Here is a 16897-nt window from a genome sequence, read left to right as displayed (position 1 = left end):
ATGCTATTTGAATATAGAAATTCTGATTTAGTGGGGACAAATGTAATTCCCAGAGATGCAGCCTTCTGCCTATAGATTGTTCTCTTCTTGATGACACTTCATGGTTTTCTAGTTCTGAATGCCTAGATGATAAGTGCTATTGTTTATATTGGCTTCCCATTTCCTGTGTCATGCATTTGTAGGTTCATATTGTCTGTTCGTCTGTTTCTCACAGAAAATGTTTCACCACCACCCAGGAATGTTTGGAAATGTTTATTTATGTCTCTGTGTATGAGAATTGACAGGAGTGTGTGGGTGGGTGTTTATAAGTCTAATTATGCATAAGTAAACTTTCTGGTTTGATGCTGATAAGGGTCAGATGAAAGTAATTACTGGAAGTGCTGCTTAAATAATAAAAAAGCCCCCCACTATGGCTCCATAGAAATAGTGCCTCACTGACTTTGTAAAAGCATATAAAAGGAAGAGATACAAAATAACTGGATTCTCTAACAATTACATACAGCGAAGAACATAATAAGGACCAAATTTTGGTCCCATTGGAGTAAAGCAAAATTTCCATTGACTTTAAAGGGACCAGGATTTAGCCCTGAAAGAGAAGAGAAAAGCAGTCAAGAAGGAAGCTACAACTAAAATGACATATAGATACATAAATTACAATGTAATGTAAGGCATAGTAAACATAGTCTATGCATGCAGAAAACTGAACAAAGGAAGAGTTCAGAGACTTTAAAGTGAAGTTACTTTATAATTATGAGGACATGAGTTAAGAGGCTGGACTGGGGGCTGGGAATTTTCCAGCATCTCATACCAGGTGAGTAGCTGAATCACTGTCAGTCCTTGGTCAGTCATTTGAGCTTTTTGTGCGTCAATTAGTCCAGCTACCAAAATAAATGAGGCAGAACCTCACTGAAAATGAAATGCTGCTTCTGAGAAAAGTGTTTTTCAAGACAGATTATCAGCAGAACCAGTTTATATGTGCTACCAAGGTTGGTTTTTTCCTTCTTCTTTCAAGTAGTGATTTGGGAACCTCCAAAGATATGGAGCTCCTGTTCTGCATAAGCATTACAACATGGAAGGTTATACAAGCCTTTTGAGGCCTTGCAGAGAACTCCTCACCCACCACAATCCCAATCTCCCAATTTTCATTGGAGCTGACTACCTAAAGAAGCTGGAAACAAAGGCCCAGAGACACAAAGGTATTTAGGTGCCTAATACTCATTGATTTCAATGGAAGTTAGGAGCCCAGATACCTTTGTGGATTCTGGGCCAAAGTAGCTACTTGAGGATTTTCTAAATGTCTCCTTATATTCATCTTTGTATCGTGTTACCAAAGTTGGACTGCAGTGTAGGCAGAAAGCAGGGATATAACATTCTCATTGATTTCAATGGGGCAGGATTTCACCCTGTGTCTCTAAATATAGAATTATATTGGGCTTGCTTTTACACAGATGCAAATTAGGAGCTCAATGGGATTATAGTAGTTGAAACTGGTGTAAATTAGAAAAGACTCAATGCAAATGGTGGTCGGTGGTTTCGATCTCTAAGAGATACTGAACTTTCTCATTCGGAGTTGGGTTTTAAAATACATATTTCTTAATTCCCTGTTTATACCATGGTAATTGCACTGCACTGCTTTTTGTGCAATATGTTTCAGTGCATATAATTAATATAGATGTAGGTTGTCTACACTTGTAAATTGTTTTGGGTTATGTTTATATGTGTTAAGTGATGCAGAGGAACTGTTGCTCAATCAGTACTTTCACACCAAATTTTTATCCTTGGTTAAGTCACTTCCCTTTCTGATTAAAGGGTGTTTTTTCAAAATAAGCACACAACATTCTGGGCAGCTATCCCATGGTGCAATGCCTTGCCACTAGGCTCTATGCATTCTGGGGTGTTTCTTCCTGCACATTTATTCCTACAGCAAGGCATTGGCATTCTGGGACTTGGGATTCAAACTAAAACTTTCCTGTGATCCCTCCCCTTTCATCAAATCATTCATCTGGCTTTTGTGAACCCAGTGCTATTTTCAAAGTGCTGTCCGGTGGAGCAGAGAAACCACTGCTAAGCGCTCTAATCCTGACATTCATTAATATGAACAGGCTTCTGTATGTGCACTTCAAATTGTGCAATGACTTGAGAGGCTGAACTGCCCGGGTACTGGAGGAGGAGGAGGAGGCTGAAATGGAGCAGTCACTTTAACATACATGTTTCTTGGAGCAATTTCACTCCAGTGACCCATCGGGTCTGGACAAAGCCAGCTAGCACTGACTGGTGAGACAGGATAATGGTGCAGAACTGGGATGAACAACACTGGCAGCAGGACTTCAGGATGGCAAAAGATGTGGAAATCTCTGTGGAGTTCACCCTGAAGCTGCTGTGCCAGAACACCTCCAGGAGAACAACCCCGAGCCTGGAGAAGTGCAGGCTAAAATTTACACACAGACCCCACTGTGGACTAAAGCACCATGTAGATGAGCCTTTGATTTTCTTCTGGAGGGTCTGTTTGATAACAGACACAGCAGGAAGTTCTGGTACAAAATAATGGAAACCCAATTATGAGAATCAAAAGTTTCCAGAGGTGTGAAAAGTACCTGCCAAAAAAACAAAGGTACCATTTGTATCCTTTGGAAGGGACAATTGTTGCTTTGCATGGCAGAGAATGTAAAGAGATACTGTGATACAAACCACAGTCAGTTCAGCGATGTGCAAGGTGAACACAGGAAACAGAAAATTGATCCTTATGATGACAAGCTGTCTTCCCCAAACTGAAATCACCAAGAAGGGCCAGTTATAAAGTTATTCCAATGGGGCGTGTGGAGTCTGACTGAAAATTTTGAATTAAATTTTGTAATTTTTCACTCTTACCCTTTGCTGGAGAATCATTTGGCTAACGTATTTATCAAGTTGGGATTGCTCTACAATATAAAGAGTGTAGCAAAGATGTGTCTATACTTCTGCTGACTTCATATCAATATCTCAGGTGCTTATTTTTCTTTATATATAACAGAAGTATATGATCAATCTGTGGCTAAATTCCTACAGATTACCAAACTGGCGACACTGTGGCCAATCTGGCAATCTGAAATACTATTTTGAAGATCAGTAGTATAATAACTGCAAGGTTTTGGAAAGGTCTGTAGCACTTCTGGAAGACAAGTCATTTTTAACTGGGCAGGATGATCCATTCTTAGTTTAAATATTGCAAGAGAGTCTGATCTTCCATTTCCTCATGAACATTATATCACATCTGCAGAGCTGGTGTCCCCAGCTTCAGGGCAAGAATTATCTGGTTTACAATGTTGTTTGCAAAACATCAGTTTTTCAGACAAAGTTTAAGCCCTTTTCCCTAACATAATACACCCACAGTGACTGGTGCAATTTAAATACATAGATGAAAAGAACAAATAAGACATTTGTCATGACATCACAAAGGTAGAAAAACATTTGGTCAAGTTAATAATTAATGTCACATTACTATTAATGGGAAAACTCACCAATCAAAAAAGATAAAAAATTGGAGAAGTATTTCTGAAAATTTGATAATTTTGTTGTACGTATTGGGGTGGTAGTGGTGGCTGGGGGAGGAATAGAACCACTCAGCAGCGAAGCCCACAAAGTTATGCTTAATTTTTGTTACCATTGGTCTCGTTCCATTTTATATTGTTATCCCTGACTCGAATTGGTAATAAGATGAAAAAAATTAAAGTTTAACTAAAACCCTAGTTTTTCAGTGTAAATAAAAGTCTCCTCCACCCCCAACCTAAACAGCTTTGAAAGGTGAATTGAAAAGTGCATATACGTTATTACTATGCATTTGAAAGCTGCTTGAGATCTCAAACAATAAGTAACAATTTTTTGGAAGGGATTTAAACCCTGATTCTTCAGGGCATCAGACAACCTCTCATTAATGGGGCTGAGGAACAAACTTTCCCCTTTGGGCAGGTTATTTCATGACTGACTTCTATGGAGTTTCTTTTACCTTCCTCTGAAGCAGCTGGTACTGGCCCATCACAGAGATAGGATAGTATACTAGATAAACCATTAATCTAATCAAATATGGCAATTCCTGCATCCCTATAAATGCTTTTTTAAAGGGAACCTGTCAGGACCTGAATTGAGTTTTATATGTGTGTTTATAAAACAGACATAGACTGCTAACCCCTCATTCAGAGTACGCAGCTTGCTTTCAGTGTTAGTGATCTCTTCAACTGTGACAGGAGGAGAAACATAACAAAACTCTTTAACTCAGGTCTTGGCAAGTTGATAGAAGAGAAAATGATTTTTCAACTAGTGTATCTAAAAATTAACATACACATGCCTATTCTGTTAGGGTGAAATATGCAGGTAAAGTCTCGTTGTGGGCTCTGCAGCAAAAAACTCTAACCTCAATCAGGGACTAAATTTTGGAGCTACAGTACACCCCCCTCACCTCCTTTCTTCCCCGGGCTGTTGTCTAGACTAGCAGCAGCTCCTCCATGTCACCTCTGCAGGAGGATTCGGCCACTTGACTTTCCTGTGATTAAAGTTGCTCATGCAGGATTAGGCCTGAAACAATAATCAATTTGATACCATCTGGGGAAAAATCTCTTGTTTTCTAATCCATTTATAATCTGGATGAATTACATGGATACATTTTTAGAAGCACAGAAGCTAGGAGAGACTAAATCTTCTTGTGAACATGGGAGTGTAGCCAACAGTATATTGCTGAAAGCTTTGTTCCTCATTTTCTGTTGAATTTTAACAGGATGGGGTTTCCACAGCTTACTTCAGAAGACTATTCTTCAGTCCAAGGGCTGGTCCCAAACCCATTGAAGTTAATGGGAAGACTTCCATTGACTTTAACAGGTTTTGGATCAGGCCTCTGAAGAATTCACTGATAGGATAATTTTTTTCGTATGTTCAGTAGACGGTTTTCCCCGAACAAAATCAGAGGCTTAGCTACAATTTCTTTTTGGTAGGGAATGCAATAGAAAAACTGAACTCCCCTTATTATTTCTAGAAGTTGCATTGATAATCAGTTACTTTTGTCCATGAATAAAGCTTTTAAACACTGTCCTTAATAATGAGCCAATAATTATAGGTTTCCCAAGTGAAATACTTGTGTAAACTATCATTACTCTTAGAATTACATGCTGGCAGCTGCACAATGGAATTGTACTGTCGCTCCTTCTCAGGGCTGAGGAAACTGTACCTCTTAGAACCAATTGTCTTTGTTGAAAAGAAACAATGATGTAGTTACAATTGACAGAGTGAAATCATCTCTGCCTGTCTGTCTCCATTTTTTCAGATATCTGTAAAGAACTCATTTCACGATGCACCACATATTTTACTATGTTGGGCCAGATCCTCAGACAGTATAAAACCCCACTGCTCCAATGAATGCTAATTTACACCTGGTGAGAATCTGGCCTATGTGTACCCACCATCCTGTAAGGTTTAAAATGCAAAGTACAGTGAAAGGAAAGTACATCTAAAAGGAAAACAAATATACTAAACTTTTCAGCGCAGGTTTTATTTTGGGTGAACCATTTATAAATGTAAATACCCTTTAAAAGATGAACACTACGAATCATGGAGGGTTAGTCCATGGCTGCAGGAGACTATTTCATCTGCCCTTGTGAACGTTCTCTCAGCTCAGTGTTCACTCTGTAACATTCCTCTGCACAACGAATGGTGTAGTACTGCCTTATAGCTTGCCAGAAATCCATATGCATTTGATAGAAGATCATGTCTCAGCTCTATAGTTCACACCCTTGTACTAATTTCCTGTGTTTAACAATGCCAAGATATACTGGGACAAATGGATCCCTGGTGTAACTCCATTGCCCTCAGTGGAGTTACACAAGGGTGACCTTCACTCACTGCATGCAAGAGAGGGGTTAAACAGGACTGGAAATTTGGGATATCTTCAAATGTTAGGATATGTGCAGGCTCTCAGCTAAAGCAGACATTTTGTTACTACCCAGTATAAACCCATACTACGCCCTTCCTGATGGCCAGGGAGCTTCTACTAATATAAAATAGCCACGAGCAATAAAGAGATCTCTCATCTGATTAAGTGAATGAGGTCCTAAGATGTCACAAATAGAGCTGGTTGGAAATTTTCTGACAAAACTCTGTTTTGCTAGAAAATACCAGTTCATTAAGCCTGAAATGTCTTGTGAAAGCAAGTCAGGTTTGACAAACCTTCAGCGGATCACAGGCAGAGTTCCAATGGCAGATTCCTACCAACTCATGCCAACCAGTGCCATATGGTCTCCCCCAGGTCTGCGACCAGAGCTTCCAAGGCTGCCAGGCTCCCTGTTGTGGAGCCAGGAGATGAGTCCTTGTTTTGGGCAGGATTCCCAGGGCTTCCAGGCTCCCCATTCTGCTGCAAGGTTGTCCCAAAGCTGTGAAAGCTCTGGGTCCCAGGGCAGTCTCCATGGCAGGACTGCCCCAGAGTGGCAGATTCTTGAAGCTCAAGCTGTGAGGTTCAGGGTCTAGGTTGCTGGCTGTGCAGCAGGGAGTCTGGAAGCCCTGGGAACTGGGCTGGGAACCAGAGCTCTCAGGATTTCCAGACTCCCTGCCGTGGGCCCAGGAACCTGGCAGCTTGGGAAGCACTGGTGTTTCATTCTTATTTGTACTAAAAGCCCATTGACTTTTTCTGTGGAAACTATCAAACTCCTTTTAAGCCCACAGTCTGAAGTTCCTACTTACCCACCTGCACATACTCCATCTCCCACTAATTAGAATTAGCCATGCACATAAATGGAAGGCTACCAGTTTTTCCTCTAAAAAGCAATCTCCTATTTTAACTATCTGGTTAGGGGTCTCCTATTTTAACTATCTGGCTAGTATGCATGTGTAACACTGCCTTTTACTGGATAGAATTAGAACTGCCAGTTGTGTTTCATAGGCATGGTAGTTCTTTTATAGCAAAAGGTAATTCTCCTTTAGCCTGTGCCATTGGCCAAGGAGTATCTGAATCTTCAGTGCACATCCCTTAGCTTCCTTAAGTACAAAAATTGCATGTGGTAGATGGTTGATTAGTTAGATTTAAATATGGTTTCCACGCTGCACAGAACTGAGGTGAAAAAGATGTTTCTTGTAATGGTTATTTGCTAGTGGGGGTGATTACATGGGGAAGGGAATGCTAAAAAGTCAAGCACTGAAGTTTTAGGTTTGAGGTCAGTAATTAGTGTGCAGTTCTGCTTTGAGATATGCTTCAATTTAAAAGCAAATGGAAAAGACTGGGTATGGTGAGTTAAAATTACTGACGCATGACACATTTATGAGGAGCGCTTTAATTTAGGAGACAATTACTGGCATTCTCACATTCCAGCATATTGAAAATCTGAAGCCATTTAAGTTACCTGTCTATGTATGCTCCCATTGTGCTTTTTAATAAGACAGGGTCCTGTTTTCCAAACAACTATGTTTGCTCATGTTTTATGAGTTCCCTCCTCACTGCTTACACAGTTCTTGCTACTCGCCTAGTTTCCAAAGGTTTTATGAGTGCAAATGAAAGTAGTACTGAGCACAAGCCCAGAGTCTCTTACAGATGGTGCCCGTGACCTTATTTGCATGCATTTACGCCAAATATTTGCCTGCCTTGTGAAGCTGAAAGTATTTGCACCTTTCTGTTAAATAAACAAAGGGACTAATTCTCTTTTTTAGGCTAGTTTTATACAGGTGCAACTCCCTTCACTTTGATGTAGTTACTACTGATTTTCATCAGTGCCCAGGAGAAGAGTTGAAAATACAGCCAGAGACGGCACATACAGAAAGGCAATCTGTAGAGAGAGTCTCTCCTCCTCCTGGAGGCACAACACAAAAACAAACCCAGAACATACAGTGAGTGCTTTATTGCCCATTGTCACACCTGCACTCAAACCTCCCAATGCCACCATCACACAAGTGGGTTTTAAATGCCATTGGCCCTGATCCTGCAAATGTGATGGCTGCCATCTTGGCTGATACATCAGGATTTAATCAGCGACCTCCAGAACTAAAAGCATGAGCTGCAATAGCTTGAGTAAAGCACTCTGCTGGCACTGTAACAGACTCACATCCTTCGAGGATCGGGAACAGAATGAGATCTGTAACCCACACTGACCAGTGGGGTACACACACATTTACTCATGTGAGTAAATTTACATTTACAATATGAGTAGCTGTGATTTTCAAACAAAACTAAGGGCCATATTTTTAAAGAGGTGCCTACATATCTTTGAAAATCTGGCCCCAAGGCCCAGATTCAATGGGAGTTAAGTGCCTAAGTAATTTTTCAAAAAAAGAAAAGGAGTACTTGTGGCACCTTAGAGACTAACCAATTTATTTGAGCATAAGCTTTCGTGAGCTACAGCTCACTCACGAAAGCTTATGCTCAAATAAATTGGTTAGTCTCTAAGGTGACACAAGTACTCCTTTTCTTTTTGTGAATACAGACTAACCCGGCTGTTACTCTGAAATAAGTAATTTTTGTGTGTCTAAGCCTATATGGTTTAGGTACACAAGCCCCAAAGGGGTCAGTGTGCCCCTAAATCACCTATATTCTTTCAAAAAACGTGCTATTCATGTGCATAAGTGTTTGCAAGGTTAGGGCTCCAATGTAAGCTTTAGAACACGTTTACAATTTGAATTGGCTTAGAAAAGAGGGCAATGTTTAAGTTTATTTTGAAAGTGTGATTAATCCCAACATAAATCTTTAATGTAGGACAAAAAATAATTACATGTAGTTAATCCAAACTACCTAAAGCGAAGGATTTTAATTATCCTAGAGCTTCATGTGTAGCACATCCAATTGTTCGCTCTGTAGGTAATGCAGTACATCTGCTACTTTAGATCATGCATTTTTCTTTTAGAACAGTAATTATTTTTAATGGTTCTATTTTTCTTCACATTTAAAGTGTGCTGCAATACTGGGATTGGCCAAAAGATGTACAGATTGTACAACATAGGAAAGCAGAAGGTATCCAAATGTGGAAGCCTGCATTCTTCACTCTCAATGAAGTTAAAATGAGAGGAGACATCAATCAAAACCGCCGAGAGCCAGTTTCTTTGCTCATATCAATGTAGATCAGGAATAACTGCATTGAAGTCACTGGAGATATACCAGTATAAAATTAGTGTGAGAGGACAATCAGTCCTGGGATTGTAATTTAGGGCTAGATTCTGATATGCTTACTCACATCAAGTAGTGAGTAACTCCACATGTAGCCCCGTTGACTTCAGTGGGGCTACCAGTAATGCAAAGTACTATTCATGGTGACTAACCTTATTGGTGGCAGTTTGTGCAGTCATGTTGAAACCTGGGTTTGGTTCACTGAGACCCAGTGAAATGAGAGGGGAAATGCTTTCTAAACATAACGTCTGTAAATAACGATTAATACATTTCAAATATCCACTAAAATTCGCCAAATCCTGCCCTCATTTATACCTAACAGCTCAAGTATGTGACTATACGGCAAATTGAGTCTAGCCTATACTAAATTATTCTTTCAGAAGTCTTCTAATTCTTCTTTATGAAAAAATATGTTTATACCCATATAGAATGATAAAAGGCCTTTCTTCCTTCCCATTGGTTCTGTGTACATCCTAATATACTTGTTGGATTGATCAACAAAACTTCTTTTGTCATTGGCTAGAACTATACCATCTTCATTTGAATGGGGTAGATTGAGTGTGCACTTAATGATAATATAAAAAAGAGGTTTTATTTATTGGGTATATGGGCCAAGTCCTGTTCCCATTAAATTAATGGTAAATTTCCTTTGACTTAAATATAAGACCATAATTACTGATGTATGTCATTACAGAGTACAAAAAAAGGGGGTTCAGAGTCAACATAGGGCTGAATTAGGTCTTAAATTTCAACTTTGCATTTCTAGAATGTATGGTAAGGGACATACAGACCTGCACACTGGCTGCAGCCCTGTTCACTACAAGTCTTATCCACTGTCCCCTGGATCACATCTGGTAGTAAATATCTCAATATGCACCAAAGAATAAGTATCTAATTTCCAGCTCAACAGCCCTTCCCATCCAGCAGCTTAAATAAAAGCATGTGCTTAGAAACCAGACAGGTTGCCAAAAGATCTTTGCATTGATCAGAACTCTTGCATAGATAATAGCCAGAGGATAGATCATCTTGCTGGGTAGAAAGCTGGAAGCTCAGGAATGGGAGCAGATCCAGACACAGGGTCTAATTCTAATCTCACACTGCCTTTACATCCGTACAATTCCTTTGACGTCAGTGGAGTTATTCCTGATTTCCACCAGTGTTAGTCAGATCAAAATCAGGCCCTTATGCACTGAGAATAGAGAAGAAGTAGTGTTGGTGAGAGGTGAAGGCAAAGGAGAGCTTCTGAGGATGATGAAGAGGGCTAGTTTGTGCCTAACCCGTCATCTAGAGCACAGGATGTATAAGACGGGGCATGGTGGAGAATAGAACAGAACGAGCCTCCCACCACAGGCAGTTTAAGGGACAGGCACAACGGGGAGCAGAACACTATGGGGAGTAAACTGAACACAGGAGCTACTCTATCTGTATTCCCTTGCGAGTGCAGAGCTTTGGTCATAGCTCTGGTCTCTACACACACTGATCAGGAGAAAGTAAGCTTCATAGAATCATAGAATCATAGAATATCAGGGTTGGAAGGGACCTCAGGAGGTCATCTAGTTCAACCCCCTGCTCAAAGCAGGACCAATCCCCAATTAAATCATCCCAGCCAAGGCTTTGTCAAGCCTGACCTTAAAAACTTCTAAGGAAGGAGATTCTACCACCTCCCTAGGTAATGCATTCCAGTGTTTCACCACCCTCCTAGTGAAAAAGTTTTTCCTAATATCCAACCTAAACCTCCCCCACTGCAACTTGAGACCATTACTCCTTGTCCTGTCCTCTTCTACCATTGAGAATAGTCTAGAACCATCCTCTCTGGAACCACCTCTCAGGTAGTTGAAAGCAGCTATCAAATCCCCTCTCATTCTTCTCTTCTGCAGACTAAACAATCCCAGTTCCCTCAATCTCTCCTCATAAGTCATGTGTTCCAGACCCCTAATCATTTTTGTTGCCCTTCGCTGGACTCTCTCCAATTTATCCACATCCTTCTTGTAGTGTGGGGCCCAAAACTGGACACAGTACTCCAGATGAGGCCTCACCAATGTCAAATAGAGGGGAACGATCACGTCCCTCGATCTGCTCGCTATGCCCCTACTTATACATCCCAAAATGCCATTGGCCTTCTTGGCAACAAGGGCACACTGCTGACTCATATCCAGCTTCTCGTCCACTGTCACCCCTAGGTCCTTTTCCGCAGAACTGCTGCCTAGCCATTCGGTCCCTAGTCTGTAGCTGTGCATTGGGTTCTTCCGTCCTAAGTGCAGGACCCTGCATTTATCCTTATTGAACCTCATCAGATTTCTTTTGGCCCAATCCTCCAATTTGTCTAGGTCCCTCTGTGTCCTATCCCTGCCCTCCAGCGTATCTACCACTCCTCCCAGTTTAGTATCATCCGCAAATTTGCTGAGAGTGCAATCCACACCATCCTCCAGATCATTTATGAAGATATTGAACAAAACCAACCCCAGGACCGACCCCTGGGGCACTCCACTTGACACCGGCTGCCAACTAGACATGGAGCCATTGATCACTACCCGTTGAGCCCGACAATCTAGCCAACTTTCTACCCACCTTATAGTGCATTCATCCAGCCCGTACTTCTTTAACTTGCTGACAAGAATACTGTGGGAGACCGTGTCAAAAGCTTTGCTAAAGTCAAGAAACTATACATCCACTGCTTTCCCTTCATCCACAGAACCAGTAATCTCATCATAGAAGGTGATTAGATTAGTCAGGCATGACCTTCCCTTGGTGAATCCATGCTGACTGTTCCTGATCACTTTCCTCTCATGTAAGTGCTTCAGTATTGATTTCTTGAGGACCTGCTCCATGATTTTTCCGGGGACTGAGGTGAGGCTGACTGGCCTGTAGTTCCCAGGATCCTCCTTCTTCCCTTTTTTAAAGATTGGCACTACATTAGCCTTTTTCCAGTCATCTGGGACTTCCCCCGTTCACCACGAGTTTTCAAAGATAATGGCCAATGGCTCTGCAATCCCAGCCGCCAATTCCTTTAGCACTCTCGGATGCAACTCGTTCGGCCTCATCTTTCAGTGGGGATCAGGATCGGGCACACCAGCTCCAGAAGGCAATGAGTCACAGTGACTCCCTTTGGTGGGGATTTCTGCATCCCACCTTATTATGGGCTGGGCCAAAAGGCACACTCTGGCCTGCAGACAGGTGAAGAGGGCAATACTAAATATCTGAGTAACAATGGCAATATTTAAAATTGGTTTCCACATTTATCACAACAAACCTGAGGTTTCTTTTCCCTGCATCTGTAATGTTAAGCATCATAACAATTTCCACTTGTCCACAACAGCAGAAAGCAGAGTGGGAAAAACAGCATCAGTAGAGAAACAAGGATGTGTCTGAGTTCCCAGCCAGAACCTCAGAAACATGAATCATAGAATCATAGAATATCAGGGTTGGAAGGGACCTCAGGAGGTCATCTAGTCCAACCCCCTGCTCAAAAGCAGGACCAACCCCCAATTAAATCATCCCAGCCAGGGCTTTGTCAAGCCTGACCTTAAAAACTTCTAAGGAAGGAGATTCCACCACCTCCCTAGGCAACGCATTCCAGTGTTTCACCACCCTCCTAGTGAAAAAGTTTTTCCTAATATCCAATCTAAACCTCCCCCACTGCAACTTGAGACCATTACTCCTTGTCCTGTCTCCTTCCACCACTGAGAATAGTCTAGAACCATTCTCTCTGGAACCACCTCTCAGGTAGTTGAAAGCAGCTATCAAATCCCCCCTCATTCTTCTCTTCTGCAGACTAAACAATCCCAGTTCCTTCAGCCTCTCCTCATAAGTCAATGAAGGAGGTTCAGGTTTAGTCTGGGTGTTTGAAAAGTCACATGACACTCGGGCAAGTTTTGATCCATTGGGAATTTACTTCCAACGTGTTTTGCCCAGCTGTTCCCCTTTCTCTTCTCCCTACTCTCCTGCTCACTTTGAAATTGCAGCAAAGGCTCATTTAAAGAAGAGGGAATTCTTAGCTTCTCTTTGCATTCAGCAAGAAGTGGGCTGGAACATTTTATGCTTGAAACAAAGCCAACCTGTTCCCCTAGGATCCTCGGTGATGTATAAGACTGTTCAATGCTACAGCAAAACGAGTATTGTGCTAGTGAACTAGTTCATACACTAGAAGGATCATGTATTTATTACATGCCTTCTGGTGGGATTTATTAATTTTACTGCTCTTTGTGGTCTTCTTAATCCTTTTTACTGCATTTTTGTCCCAGTCCAGGTACAGACCAATTTTAAAAAAGAGTGATCCTGAGCCCACTAAACATAGCTCTTCTGGTGTGTCATTCCAGCGCAGGCTGTCACACACGAAGAGGAGACATATGACATTCCACAAAGCAGCTATGCTGCATGGAGGGCTAGATTGTACCGTTAGGCACAGCCCTGAGAAAGGAGCATTGTGTAAGCTACATCACCCCAGGCATAACCATGAGTGTCTCACAGGCAGACCTTCTAGGCATAATTCCTCCAGTGCTTCCCTCTGACCTTGGAAGGGAGGAGCAGTAATCTGCTACCACCCCTTACAGGCTGCAGCACAGTTATCCACTCTTGTCAGTTGGGGCACAGCCATGGCTCTGTCCATCCCCTCCAAGCATGACCCACCTCTGAGACTCCTTACCCACTTGCTCACAGGAGGGAGAATTCGGTGAGAAGCTCCTACTCTCCCTCTGGTGCCTGAGTCTGTGACCTGGACAGGCTCCATAAAGCTGTGCAGGGAGAAGAGAGGTGTCTTACTCCACTGTGCAGCTGCATCAGACCTGTCCACAATCTAACCCTCTCTGAGTGATTTTTTTTCCCCTCAAGTACTGTCCCTCTGCAGGCAGGCTAATCTGAAGTACATTAGATCTGCAAAACATCGGCTGACTGTCAACAGTGATTTTGAAGCTTTAATTGGAGAGACAGCTTGGCCAGGCCTAGTGGATTGGGGTTTCATGCCAGCATTGCCATTAGTATGGCCTTGAGCAAGTCATTTATATTTCTGAGCTGCGGTGAGATTTTCCCAGACAGCTCAAATGATTTAAGAGCAAAAGTCCAATTGGAAGTCAATAGTATTTGTGCCCCTAAATTACTGAGGCGCTTTTGAAAACCCCATCCTAAATTCTCATTTTAGTTCCATGGCATATATCTAGAATAACCCCGCTGATTTCAATTTCTGACCCTTTTTCTCTAAGGCTCCCTAGCTGTTCAATGGGGATAGTACTTAATTGCCTCACAGGGCTGTAGGGGAGGTACTGTAGTTAGTGAATGTTTGTGCATAGCTTTTGAAGAGGTAAAGCAGTAACGTATATGTAACGTAAGAGGAGACATATGACATTCCACAAAGCAGCTATGCTGCATGGAGGGCTAGATTGTACCGTTAGGCACAGCCCTGAGAAAGGAGCATTGTGTAAGCTACATCACCCCAGGCATAACCATGAGTGTCTCACAGGCAGACCTTCTAGGCATAATTCCTCCAGTGCTTCCCTCTGACCTTGGAACAGGTTGGCTTTGTTTCAAGCATAAAATGTTCCAGCCCACTTCTTGCTGGAATAACGTAAATGTTATTTGAGTTACTATTTAAAGTACTGACTGCAGGCAGGACCACATTATCATCAGGCCCCATTAATGCTCTGACCAAAGCACAGATTGTGAACCCCTTACGCCTACTAGTAAGCAGTTGCTCGCACAGGTAGCCCATTGAAAGTCAGTGGGACTCTTTGTGAGACTAACTTCTCACTCATAGGAGTAAAAGCTTTGATCTGGGCCTAAATTTGCAGATATGTGTATATGTAAGTACTTGCAGGACCATCATTTTTTAGGAGGTAAAAGTCAATGTCCAATTTTTAAAAAAAAATTTGGCCATAACATGAAAAAAAATGGTAAGATATAGATACTTCTTTTGTTTTTAATTGAATAAAAAATAAATAAATGGGAAGCTCTGGATCAAAAAGTCAAGATTTAGGCATGAGCTCAGAAAAAAAACAACACATAGAAATAAATCAATAATCCAGTCACACAGTTCAATCAATGTGCCAAAACAAAATCTTAGGTGTGGTCCTCAAAATCTAGCATTTCATAAACTAAACTCCCTGTAGCACTACTTGACAGACTTGAATTACAAAAGAAAACAGTTTGTATACACTGATTTTTTTTTCTCCTCAGGAAACTTTTGTTAGTCTGCTAAAATATATCCCATATGTTTGAAAACACAACTCGCAATAAAGAGGCCCAGATCTTCAACTGGTGTGTAGCTCCACTCAAGTCCATACAGCTGTGCTATGTAAGTCCACAGATGACATAAAACTGAAAATGTCCTTTAAAATGGCTAAATGCTTCAGAGTAATACTAATTCCTTTGTGGGTAGGATTTCTAGTATAGGTCTGTGGCAATTTCCCTTTCCTATCATATTTATTTCCCCCCACAGTAGCTAAATACGAGTATGAGATATCAGAGAGACACGAGTAAGAGATTTTTTTTTTAAGGATTTATCCTTTTACTTTACAAGCAGAGAAATAACTCTTTGACTACTAGATATAAGATCTTTGTCTGCTTCCCAATAGATTCTATTTTCCAGTCATCTCGAACATTACACCTAGGGCTTTATTTTGCATGACTCATGATGCTCGTTGCCAAGGTGGAAATGTTGGAAGTTAGGCCAATGAAATCTGAAGAAATTCAGAGCGAGCGATACTACTTTTGGTGAAAGTGGAAGAAATGAAGAAATAAACAAACCCTCTCTTTTTACAGTCTTGTTTAGTCCATTGTATGACAAGAAAATAACAGCATTAGACCAAGCCTGCTGTCAGTGGGGGACGCAGGTGCCCTGCATTGCTCGTAGCTGAAAGAAACCTCAACAGACTATGCGAAATTCAGCAGATTTGCTATAAGGGGATTCATGTGAATATCGGCCCTGATTCTCAGCACATGAAAGAGTGGGGGAAGCTTCTGAGGGCAAGTTATGCCTCTCATGATGCATTCGTGTCAGCTGTGACTCATCAGTGCAAGGTAGAGCCATTTAGGTCTGGACTACACTATGAATTTACATCGGTATAGCTCCGTCTTTCAGGAGTGTGAAAAATCCACACTGCTGGGAGACATAACCGTACCGACCTAACCCCCAGTAGAGACGGTGGTAGGTCAATGGAAGAATTCCTCTCAGAGAGGTAGATGACCTGTGCTGATGGGAGAATCTCTCCTATCTATCATAGGTGTTATCTGCAGTGCAGCTGCAGTGATGCTTCGGTAACATTTTAAGTGTAGACAAGCCCTTAGTGGCTGCTCTGACTTACATCAACTGACCTTCCACAAGTTGTGAATTGGCTTAGCATAGGCATGCTGTGTCCCACCTCTTCCTGCTTTCAACAAGCCCCCGATATCTCCCCTTCTACTTCCTGTGTCAGAGTGGAGGCAGCAGGTGGCAAAAGAGCCAGCTGTGCTGCATTACGCCAGCTGAGAGCTCTCCTACACTGGGGCAATTCTCAGCTGTCTGGTGAGGGCCAGAGTCCACCATTTTGCATAGCCTGCATGGCGCAAAGTGGAAGAAACAAGAGGGAAGAATCTGGGTCATTATCTTTGGTTTTTGATAAGCATGGTCTTTTTTTCCCACTAGGGCTGTGTCAACCTTTGCGAAGTTTGGATCATGAAGGGGTGAACTTAATGCTTCATTATCAAATTTAAATGTGAACCTCCAAAGGGAACCCTCTCACAGCCATCTCCACTCAACTCCCCTGCTGCTGCTCCTTCCAAATTTCTTACCTTCAGGGAGGCTTAGGGCTTGGGGCTAGAAGG

The sequence above is a fragment of the Caretta caretta genome, chromosome 7 (genome assembly GCF_965140235.1).
Source record: "Caretta caretta isolate rCarCar2 chromosome 7, rCarCar1.hap1, whole genome shotgun sequence".
NCBI classification, from domain to species: Eukaryota; Metazoa; Chordata; order Testudines; family Cheloniidae; genus Caretta; species Caretta caretta.
This window is presented reverse-complemented; position numbering follows the sequence as displayed.